The 11562-nt window shown below is 47.7% G+C and overlaps 1 protein-coding gene across 1 annotated transcript in view; it reads right to left on the reverse strand.

Annotated features, from left to right (window-relative positions):
- The window catches only part of ITPR2 (inositol 1,4,5-trisphosphate receptor type 2), a 357167-nt gene that overhangs the window by 303121 nt on the left and 42484 nt on the right, over nt 1–11562 (reverse strand). The window lies entirely within an intron of this gene.

The following is an 11562-nucleotide window of genomic DNA, read 5'->3' on the forward strand; positions in this document are numbered from 1 at the left end:
CATTGCAATGTGAATGTTGATATTATGTGCAAAATTCTTAGCTTTCATTTTCAGTGGTACATTAACCTTGAATAATAAACAAACAGTCTGCCTCTGGGCAGCTCTCAGATTCTCATAGCCAAGCTCCCAAGGCCTGATCCAAAGCCCACTGAAGTTAATAGAAAGATTCTCATTGACTTCAATGGGCTCTGGACTAGGCCTTGAAGACGAAGGCTGAGGCATCTATGTTTGCAGCATGAAGAAAAGGATTTAAAGTGCTACATTTAAAGCATAACTTGCTAACTTTGGCCTCAATTCTGCAAGCAGCTCCATGCAAGCCAATCTCTGCACCCACACAGGACCCCTTTAAACTCATCAGCTGCAATGGGGCTCCTTGCTGATACAGGAGTTCATCCAGGAGGCTGTTTACATGACTGGGACATATGTTCTTTGGTGACTTGTTGCTACCTAATACTTCTTCCAAATGCTCCCGAGGGAAGCAATGATGAAACTTTCTTCCAATAAACTCACAGGATAGTGAAATGTTGGACAGGTTGTGGATAGCCCTTCACAAATACAAAAGTAACATTTCACACATTCTGTATGATCTGCAGGCTGCACCTATTTGAAAGCCAAATGACAACAAACACTTGAGCAGGAATGATAGTCCAACTACTAGAGGCAATGAGAGGGCACACGTATAGTCTATGATCACAATGAGAGCATCTGAATGGAGGTGTCATACAAAAGATATTACATTATTTTACTCCTGGGGGAATTCTGCACCACTGCACATGTGCAGAATTCACGTCCCCTGCAGATTTCTTTGCCTCCCCACAGAAAGATGACTTTCTGAGGGGAAAGCAAAGGGAAGCCACAAAAGCAGTCATGTGACCCTCCACAGCTGTATGTTTTGAGTGCCCAGGGCAGCCAGCAGAGAGGTAAATCACTGTGGGGCAAGGGGCAGGACTGGAGAAGACCTGGCTGGAGACACTTACATTGTGCTAGGCTCAGCTGCTAGTCCCGGCTGGGCTGGGGAGGATGAGACTTCCCCTTCCTGGCATTCAGGGCCATGTCAGACCCACCCCCAGATTTCTCCCCAGGCTGCAGGAAGCTCTGCAAACTCCTCCACCCATTCCTGCACCCATCACACCTCAGCTGCAGGGGGAGGGTTTCCTGTATGGGAAGATGCTCCCCCATCCACCCAATCCTCCTCAGCTGCATGGAGAGGGATCCCTGTATGGGGAGCTACTCTCCATCCACCCAATCCTCACACCAAGCCTCACTCCCCAAATACCCAGAGCATACCCCCCCCCAATGAGCCCCACTCTTCCTGCACCTGGACCACCCAGACAAGCCACCCACACCCAGATCCCCACCCTACTGAGCCCCAACCAGCTGCACATGGATCCTGATCCCACTGAGCCCCACGCCCCCAGCATCTGCCCCCCTACTGAACCCCTCACACCCAGACCATCATGCTGAGCCCCAACCAATTTCACCAAGATCCCCTACAGAGTCCTTTTATCATTGCACTGAGAACACCCCCAAAAGCCCCTGTACGTCCAGAACCCCCCACATCCAGACCCCCACCAAACTGTCCACATCCAGATTGCCCCACACAGAACTCTCTCAACCCATATCTGGAACCCCACTCACTAAGCCCCTCCATACTTGGAGCCTACCAGGCTGAGCCTGCCTGCCCACATCTGGTGCACCTGGCACGGAGGGGCAGGGCCCTGGAATGTTTCAGGGGCAGGCCATGTCTTTGGGCTGTGTCAGGGTTGGCTGCAGCCTCACTGCTAAATCTGGGTCCTGGGAAGGAGCACCTCTGTGCAGCCAATGGCCTGTGCTCCCCAATGCCATGCTAGAGCCTCCACATTCATTTGACAAATACAATTTGAAGAATTTTGCAGAATTTTAAAATATTGTGCATAGAATTTTTAATTTTTTGGTGCAGAATGCCCTCTGGAGTAATGATTTGTTCAAAATTAAGCAGATGTGAATGGTATCTATTAACTACCCAAACACATTGCTTTGTAGATTAGAGTGGGATAGAACCCAGATCTGTGAAGAGAAATTGAATGATTCTGTCACAGAAGAGGCAGAATGGCTTTTATCTTTATTAGCCAGGAGGCTTTTTTAAAATATGCAAAATATAAAATTAAAATTTCAAATTTTCAAAATAAACTTTGTCTTTTAAAAGACAATAATCATTCTATGCAATTCTGTAGTGACTGGGACATATGCTTTGTTAGGCCGCTGGTGTGCTGAGACCACGGCCTATCACGCTGACCAATATTCTCTCTGGTATATTTCTTTTCTTGCACTCCCCCATTTGTATCCATCTGTTGTATCTTGCCTTATACTTAGATTGTAAGCTCCTTGGGGCAGAGACTGTCTTTTGTTCTGTTTGTACAGCACCTACCACGACTGGGCTTTGGTCCAGGATGAGGCTCCTGGGCTCTACAGTAATACAAATAATTAATAATAAACTGAGGCTCTTAAAGCATTTTATAAAGATCACTGAACAGGAAGTCATAGCACTCCTATGAGGTAGCCAATTATTATCTTCCCTGTAACCAGATCTTATGCGAGTTGCCTAGTGCACACAAACAAGACAGTGGCAGTACCAGAATTAGAACACGGAAATCCTGACTTCTCTAACCATTAGACACTATTCCCTCTGAAAGTAGTACTCATAATAACAAGCACAAATTAACTAACTATTACATACATTATATATGCCACCTGTTCTGCATATAGGAAGCAGAACTCATCTCCTAGACTGATTGACAATGATACATAAATTGGTGTTACCAAGACAACATAGTCTTAAATGCATATAACCTATTATTGAACCTGATCTAATACTACTTTGGCAATTTGAATTAAAGGACTAAAAGATCAAGCTGATTACACTGGTAAGATTTCCTGATTTTTGTGTCTTAATACTTTAGTTTTTTATAATTCCAGTTTTCCCCCTCTAAATAGAACGGTGTGAAATATAGGCCTGAATCTTCGGTCACAGACAACAAGAATACATTTTCATATGCTAATATGGGTTCATATGTTTACTCAAAAAACAAAGTGGTTGTCATGATATTTTACAAGTGAAATAAACGAGAGTTTAAAACAACTGTAAGCCCATTTAATAGAAAAACCATTAACCTGAGTACTATTCTTTATAAACAAATTCAATTTGCCTTCAGGAAGTCTAGTGTAAATAATCTGCCCCATTTAAAACAATTACACAGGAAAATCATATTTAAGTAAACTCTGCTACCCCATCAGCAGTTGATAGCAGTTCTGTGAGCTTTTCTGGGACAAGGCATCAGACAAAGTAACATCTGTAGGCTTGGCAGAATTCATTTTTTATTTCTTCCTAATTTAGATGAATAATATCTACTTTTACCTTTAAGTTTTTATTATTTTTATTGGGTTTTATTTTTAAGAGTTTTAAAGATTTTACACTTTTTATTTTTATAGTTATTGGAACTTGAGGTGGGGAAGGGGTAGAGATCAGCGTCAGAGCAAGCAGCATTGACAGTGGGGACATAGGGGGCTCCCTGCAAGGCTGAAGGGCCCAAGACACCAAGGCACAAGATGAAGAGATGCTACAATCCTAGCTCAACGGAGCAAAAGACCCACAGCAAGGACAATGATGGACCCTATACCTCCATGGCTCCCACATCTGGCTGGTGAGTGAGTGAGCCTTCCCCACACCTGCAGAGATCAGGTGTCCCTGGCCCTGCAGCAGGGAGCCCTAGGCAGCCATGTTGTCACAGGAGTGAGCAAGCGGGGCTGTGACAGGCTCTCTGCGCTGCAGGGCTGGTGACACCTGATTCTTGCAGGCACGGGCCGGTGGCGGGGAGAGAGGCTGCACTCACACCAACTGTAACCCATGATTTTTTTTCCATCAATATCAGTGTATCAGCTGAAAACGACGTCTGCCAACACCTATCGATTAAAACCTGATCCTGACAAGCCTAAATATCTGGTTCATTCAAACCAAGAGCCTGATTCTGTTCCCACTCAAGTCAACGGGAGCTGTGCCACTGGCCACAATGGGAGGAGCACTCTCTCAATATGCACATGCATTTTCTGCCTCCAGACTGCTGGTGTGCAGAGATCACAACCTACCACACAGATCAATATTGTCTCATTGCTTTCTTGTACTCTCCTGTCCATCTTCACCTGCTGTCTCTTCTTTTATACTTAGATTATAAGCTCGTCGGGGCAGACTATCTTTTGTTCTGCGTTTGTACCACCTCTAGCACGATGGGGTCCTGGTCACCTCTAGCACGAGGGGTCCTAAGTACTACGGCAATACGAACAACACAACAACAAGCAGCTCACTGGCATATGGAACAAGAGAGCAGGCTGCTCAAATTTATCTTTGTTCCCAAAAGCAAAAGTAAAAAACAACTGCGAGGAATAACTATGGAAATCAGCAGCTAATGTTCAATAAGCAATTTGACAGTAGAGCCCAAACAACACTTAAAAGGTTTGCTAGAATAGCTGTGCTGGTTAGGAGTATTGGGGGGCGGGGGGGAAAAAAAATCGCACTGCAAACCAATAAGCGTAGATGCCTGAGGGAGTGAAGTCCGGCTCCTAGTTCCCAGAAGCATCCAATCCAGAGGTAAGGGCATGTCAGACTCACGTTAGCAGGGCTGGAGCTAGCATGCTAAAAATAGCAGTGTGGCTGTTTCAGCACTAGCGGAGGCTCGGGCTTTCCCCTTCCCCCTGGATCTGAGCTTGGCTGACTAGCCAGAGTCTTCACCAGCACTGCAACATCCACACTGCTGTTTTTAGTGTGCTAGCTTGAGCCCTGCTAACACAAGTCTGTTTACCCGGCCTGCGGAGCCCACTCCCAGATACAGTGCAGGAAGCCCCCAGGAATTTAGGGGCAGAATTTAAGGCCTCCTCTGCTACAAAATATCTTCTACTCTATCACGAAACCATCACTAGTTTCCTCTGCTCATTGACAGAGGAAAGGGGACAGGATCTTTATAATGTTTTATTCTGCAAACATTCTACTATCTCTGCTCTTTGAAATGACTTGTAGACGCCAATGTCCAAATCCATCTATGGTTCAAATTTTGTGGGATTAAGTGAATTCAGAATAGAAGATCAGAAACAGACTACAGTAGACCCTCAGAGTTACAAACATCAGAGCTACAAACTGACAGGTGAACCATACACCTCATTTGGAACAGGAAGCATGCAATCAGGTAGGAGCAGACATAAAAAATATTATATGGATTACTGGATAGTGTAGTGGTTAAGAGCGCCACCCTTTGATACGGGAGACCGCTCTTTGATACGAGAGACCGGGGTTCAAATCCCGGTTGGTACCCAACTTTCCAGTAGGGGTCCTTGGGCAAAAGACCCCCTAACGCTTCACCTGCCTACCTCAAATATGAGAGTGACACGAACTAGGAGAGTCATGCCGGCTCGGACGTCGCCCGGATTAACAAGGTCCGCGCCAGATGTTGAGGAACCAGGACAATCTGACGATAAGCGGGCACTGGAACTAACCCATTCATGGATGAGACAAGCGACTTGGAATTGACGGAGTGCTACTTACAACAGTAGACCTAATATGAGAGGGGAAATAGATGCAAAACGTGATGAGGGTCTATGGATGTACAATAAGACCTACATCCACTATGTGAGAACAGTCTAGTTCCTAGCATCCAACGCTCTAATAGCTCAAGAAGGAAAGCCTGCTCTCACAGCTTGATCGATAGACCAAGCTCCACATAATCCCAGAACTCCAGAAGAGCCTGGAAGAACAAGTCGATGTGCGGCCTCGCCCTGTCAGCTGAAACTTCACTGCACCAACCCTTCGGATGCTTTTCCTCCATTAGCAGAGCACAGCCGCTGATAGCATAGCATCATGGAAAACTATAGCACGTCATCCGAGACGATACCAGGCTCAGTGGGAGAAGTACCATCAGATAGTATGTATAGACCGGGCCATATAGCAGCCCCTCAGACAAATCCTACTACCACGCATAGCTCAAACCCAAGAACTGGTATCACGCTCACGCCTTGTAATCTGGAGCATGCTTGGCCTACATCGATACAAGAAACAACATATTGTTAACGCCTGGAAATGAGGTTGGAGATAGAGCAGGCGACTGCGAGAAGAAAGCTAGTCAGCTGGAGTGAGCTTACGAGCGTGTGCAGATTGAACGGCAATGACTCCGGGACTGAAATAAATACAAGGGCTCTGACTCCATCGTGAATCCTAGAGGACTGTAAACACAGGCTTCACTGCACTGGGTCTACCAAGGGCTGAAGAACACGACTACGAAGAAGCAGAGGCCAAAAAGTAAATGCCCTGTTCTCCCAAGAAGCCGACCAAGGTGGTACTCCAACTGACAGTGACAACACGAACACAATAGCAGAGAGCACCAGCAGCAGGAAACTGACTAGTACTGAGGACATATGGGAGAAAGAGAACGCCCATAAACACCAGTTGCAAAAGTGGTGCGATAGAGTAGAACCAGAGCACAAGCGAATCTCCCAGAAACAGAAACACAGTCACGCATCACACGAAGACAGTCCAGCAGCGGCAAGACCATGAAGAGGGCTCGGACAGCAGACCTGACCAGACATATCGCACACCTACTGGCTAAAGGAAAGCTAACAGATGCATGAACGCTAGCAGCGACAGGATGAACCAGCTGGCTGCAGCAGGCTCCCACCCCCGAGGATGGATTACAAGCTAACCAAGGAGACAGTGCTGTATCCTCGAAAAGACCCTGCAAGGGAACAGAACCGTCCAACTACCGGCCAATAACCTGCCATCCGCACACAAATGGAGAACGTCTTCAGGCATGCAATAGCGCAACTACAGCCCTATGGCAGTACATAAACACAGCTCAGAAGGGGATTGGACGCCCAAGCACTACACCAAGAGTTCGCATGAATCAAGAGCCAGTGAGCAGTCGCCCAAGAGGCTCAATAGACAGACCTAATCTGAGCAACAGCCTGGATGACACAGCGAAGCTCATACACTCAATGCCGCTCACGTGGATCTGTGAATGTCTGGCGCCTATACAAGTCAAGCCAGGACACTAGAAGACCTTCACGCAGAACTCAAGGGACTATGGAAGACAACACTGGAAGTCACCAAGGCACTTGCACAAGTGGCCTATCCGTGCGATTATACCGAAGTGTGATGCACTTGTCCCCGCTCGCATGTTCTACAACTATACAACCCCCTGTCAGGCAGAACTACAAGGACTGGATGTACGGTGCAGGTTGCGAGTGGACCTACCATCAGCCACTCCTCTACATGATTGCAGCAAGCTGTATGCTTAAGATGAGACAAGAATTCGAACGTCGCTAATCCACCTGACGCTGGATCTATTCAGTGAGAAGTTCGGCGAGTCATCCGAGATGAAAGTGTGGCGCATGGTAGTGAAGAGAGGAGTAGGTCAGACTATGGGGTGCAAACTACCCAGCGGGCCACAGTTACGAGAACATACAGACCAGCATACAGTACCTTGGCTCCTAACACATGGAGAAACCGATATGAGGAGGGAAAGGAAGACAGAGCAACATCCAATGATCACCAGAAGGATAAGACATAGGTCCTGAGAAGCCAGCTCAGTGGGAGAGACAAGATTCCACTGGCCATCACCAGGATAGCGCCGCGTGCCGGTAATCAGATACCCTCCGGTATAGTGAGCTGGCCAAAGAGGATGGAGGCGCGCCGTATGGCAAGACCCGGAACTCCTCATCAATGGCATCGGAGGTTTCACCCCAAGTCCACCAGCCAGAACCTCGCTACCCAGCCGCGCCAAGAAGGACGTCCGGTGGCTGGTGCAGCGTCAAAGCACGTGCTAGTGAAATCCGAACGATAAACCGGACATCCAGGGTTAGGATAGGCCCCAAGATAGAGCTGGCTGAGAGCAATGCCTGGGAGCAACCAGCACATGGGAAGCCAAGAACCAAGCAGAGAAGTGCCTGGCAAGAAAACCGCGATGGATTACCCTCGGGCAGGACAAAGATCTTGGACGGTGCTGACCTATCGGGAAATCACAAGTTGGCTAGGAAAGGGCTGCGACTCAAAGACAGCATGATGTACTGATCATATGCGGCACGGACAAGGCACTGAGCACTCGATCCATTGAAGCAGGGTCTACCACACTAGAGAGGACCCAAGTGCAGGACTGTGCAGAGAGGCCCTCGAGGCAGTCCAACACATAGTGGCAGGATGTAAGACCGCAGGCAACAGCATACACTAACAGCACAACCAAGTTGGCTGGCATTGGGTACGAAACATCTGCACAGCGTTGGCTAGACCCTCCCAAGACCAGTGGGATTCACAGAAGGTTGTGGAGATAGCAGGGCAAGATTCTTGTGGACTTCCAAGATCCAGACGGACAGGCAGGTACGTGGCCAATCAACCAGACATTGTGTATAGACAAGGACCAGAGACAGCGGTGGTGATAGATATAGTAGTGCCAAGCTGCAGCAACCATCTCAGGAAAAAGGAATATGAGGAGCTGGGAGAACGCAGGGCCTGAAAGAGGAACGAGAGCGAGGATGTGGAAAGTGAGAGGCCAAAGGTCGTCCAGTTGGTGCGTAGGCGCGACTCGGGCTTCGAGCTCCCTAAGCTGGGTGAGTGGCTCCAACAGATCCCAGGAACAACATCAGAGCTCTCTGTCCAGAAGAGTGCAGTGCTAGGAACAGCTAAGATACTGCGCAGAATCTTCAAACTCCCAGGCCTCTGGTAGAGGACCTGAGGTTGAGAAAGACACATACCACCCATAGGGGTGAGAGGGGAATTTTTTTTTATCTCACACACACACACACACACACAGAACGGTACTGTGTTAAATGTAAACTACTAAAAAAAGAGGAAGTTTAAAAAAAGATTTGACAAGGTAAGGAAATTGTTTCTGTTCTTGTCTCATTTAAATTAAGATGGTTAAAAGCAGCATTTTTCTTGTGCCTAGTAAAGTTTCAAGGCTGTATTGAGTCACTGTTCCATTGTAAACTTTTGAAAGAACCGTAACGTTTCGTTCAAAATTATGAACAACCTCCGTTCCAAGGTGTTCGTAACTCTGTGGTTCTACTGTTTTTTCAAAAATGTTTCAAGAAGCTATTTCTAAATATTTCAGTCTCAAACGTAACCTAACATTTTCTCCACGGTTTTCAGAACTAGCACCATAAGTAGGGGATTTGGGGTATGATTTTCAAGGATGCTCATTTAATACGACCTCAACTGCAGCATTAACTATAGAGAGACTGTTACCTTCTCCATTACAGAGCCACTTCATTACAGCAAAGTAGTACACACAGCTACAGGCTAGATCCTGCAGGGTGCTTACTACTTCCTACCAGATGCCAAGCACCCTCAACAGCCATTTGTTGATAGTAATGGAGGGCACTTAGCACTTCTCACTATCAAGGCCTTGAAACATAATAGAAAGTAAACTTTAATTAATATTAGTCACTTTCTTTTGTATGTTCTGTGACAGCATAAAGATAAATACCATAAAGTTGTATTACAGTAATTAGCGACCACAGTCGTCCCTCAAGTAAATGGATTTGCACCAAGGATTAACTAGCCCTCAAGCTACATATAAGATTTCTCAATTACACATGCAATACTCTTGGTTAGTTTGACACTGTACTGCATATGACAGGCAGGCTGCTCTCTCTCCATTCAAATATAATTCAAACTACTTTTAATATAATGATTTCTCAAACCGAAATCTTTTAGATCTTCCAATCTAGGAAGCCCATTCCTCGGCACTAGCTACGCTAGACATTGATGCAAGTGCCCCAACCTCCCCAAATTGGGAAAGGAGAAAATGGATGGCCCAGTGATCAAAGTGCTAGCCTGAGACCTAGCCTGTGGTAGAGACTTCCTGCGTGATCCTGGGCAAGCCATTCAGACTCTCCCCAGCTATAAAGTGACTATAATTATATTAATACTTTTCTCCCACTTTGTGTCTGTCTTAAATGGATGGTACAGCATCTGTGGAAGGAGATGGAGGGATTACAGAATAAATCTTTAGATGCTTGGAAGAAGAAGGGGAAAATACCTGGGGAGGAAGAGCCATGTTCACCGTTCTAATTCTGGTCCATGCCTCCTGCTTCTTAACAGAAGAGCCATCCTCTGGTGTTCCATGAGAGAAAAACAAAGGGCCCTACTCACCATTGTCCCACACCTTGTGCAGACATTCAAACCTATGCAAAGTACGTGTAAGACATTAGCAAATGAGAATAGTTGTGGTTTATACCCACTTTATACTGGCCAAAGTGCACAGGGCGTAGGCAATGCGGACTTAGACCTTAACTCCTTTAAAATAGATAGGAGTGTGATGGGACTCTTGTTCAGAGTGTAGTAAAGGGGGTGAATAGGAACAGAGACTCCACAGGAACCAACCCTACATTTCCTACATCTCACAGCTGCCTGTGGGTGGGGAGGTGGGCTTTCACCATGAGCCTGGACTGGTATTCTGAGAGTGCAAGAAATAAATTTGCATAGCTGATTTCTTCCCCAAACCTCAGCCACATTGATTATTTGGACTGCTTAGAGGCCCCACCCCAATCAGGGCCTCACATGTGCTATACAGACACATAGAAAGAAAAAGTCCTTTTGTCACGATAGGCTTCGGGTCTAAACCAGTGGAGGGAAAACTATGGTCTGTGGGCCACATCCAGCCTGCAGGACCCTTCTCTCTGGCCCCTGAGCTCCTGTCAGGGAGCAGGGTCAGGACAGGCTTGCCGAGGAGCCAGCCCAACCTCCCAGCAGCACTGTGAGTGGGACAGAGGCTAGCCCCAGGCCCCTCCCCTCCCTCCCTGCCTCCCTTGTAGTCACAGTTCCCCCAGCGCCTGGGCAGTGTGGCTGCAGCTGTGGCTGGGCAGCATGGGTATAGCACCGCCAGACCTGGTGCTCCAGGGCGGTGCAGTCAGGGGATGGGGAGCAGGAGAAATTCTTGGGGGGCGGGGAAGCGGGAAAAGGCAAGGAGCAAGGTGGGTTGCGGGAGGGCGCTCAAGGGGCCTGGGCCCTGCTGCCGAGGACAGAGCAAGCAAGCTCCGCCCCCCGCCCCCCTGCGCCCGCTCCCAGCATGCTTAGCCCCATCCCCAGCAGCCAAGCCCAGACAGGAAGCAAGCTCTGCCTGACTGCCAGGGAGAGCAGCCAAACCAAACGAGCAGTGGAAACAGACAGGGAAAGGGCTGAACCCACCTTTCCCCCACCCCACAGGTAACATGGGGTGGGGAGAGCAGGGAGGGTTGGATGGGGAACAGAGGAGATTGGATAGGGGTGGGAGTTCCGGGTGTCCCAGGGGGAGTGGGGGAGATCATAGAATCATAGAGTATCAGGGTTGGAAGGAACCTCAGGAGGTCATCTAGTCCAACACCCTGCTCAAAGCAGGACAAAATTCCCCTACTTATACAGCCTAAAATGCTGTTAGCCGTCTTGGGCAACAAGGGAACACTGTCAGCTCACATCCAGCTTCTCATCCACTGTAACCCATAGGTCCTTTTCTGCAGAACTGCTGCCTAGCCATTCGGTCCCTAATTTGTAGCAGTGCATGGGATTCTTCC

Source organism: Chelonoidis abingdonii, chromosome 1 (assembly GCF_003597395.2).
Source record: "Chelonoidis abingdonii isolate Lonesome George chromosome 1, CheloAbing_2.0, whole genome shotgun sequence".
In the NCBI taxonomy this organism is placed as follows: Eukaryota; Metazoa; Chordata; order Testudines; family Testudinidae; genus Chelonoidis; species Chelonoidis abingdonii.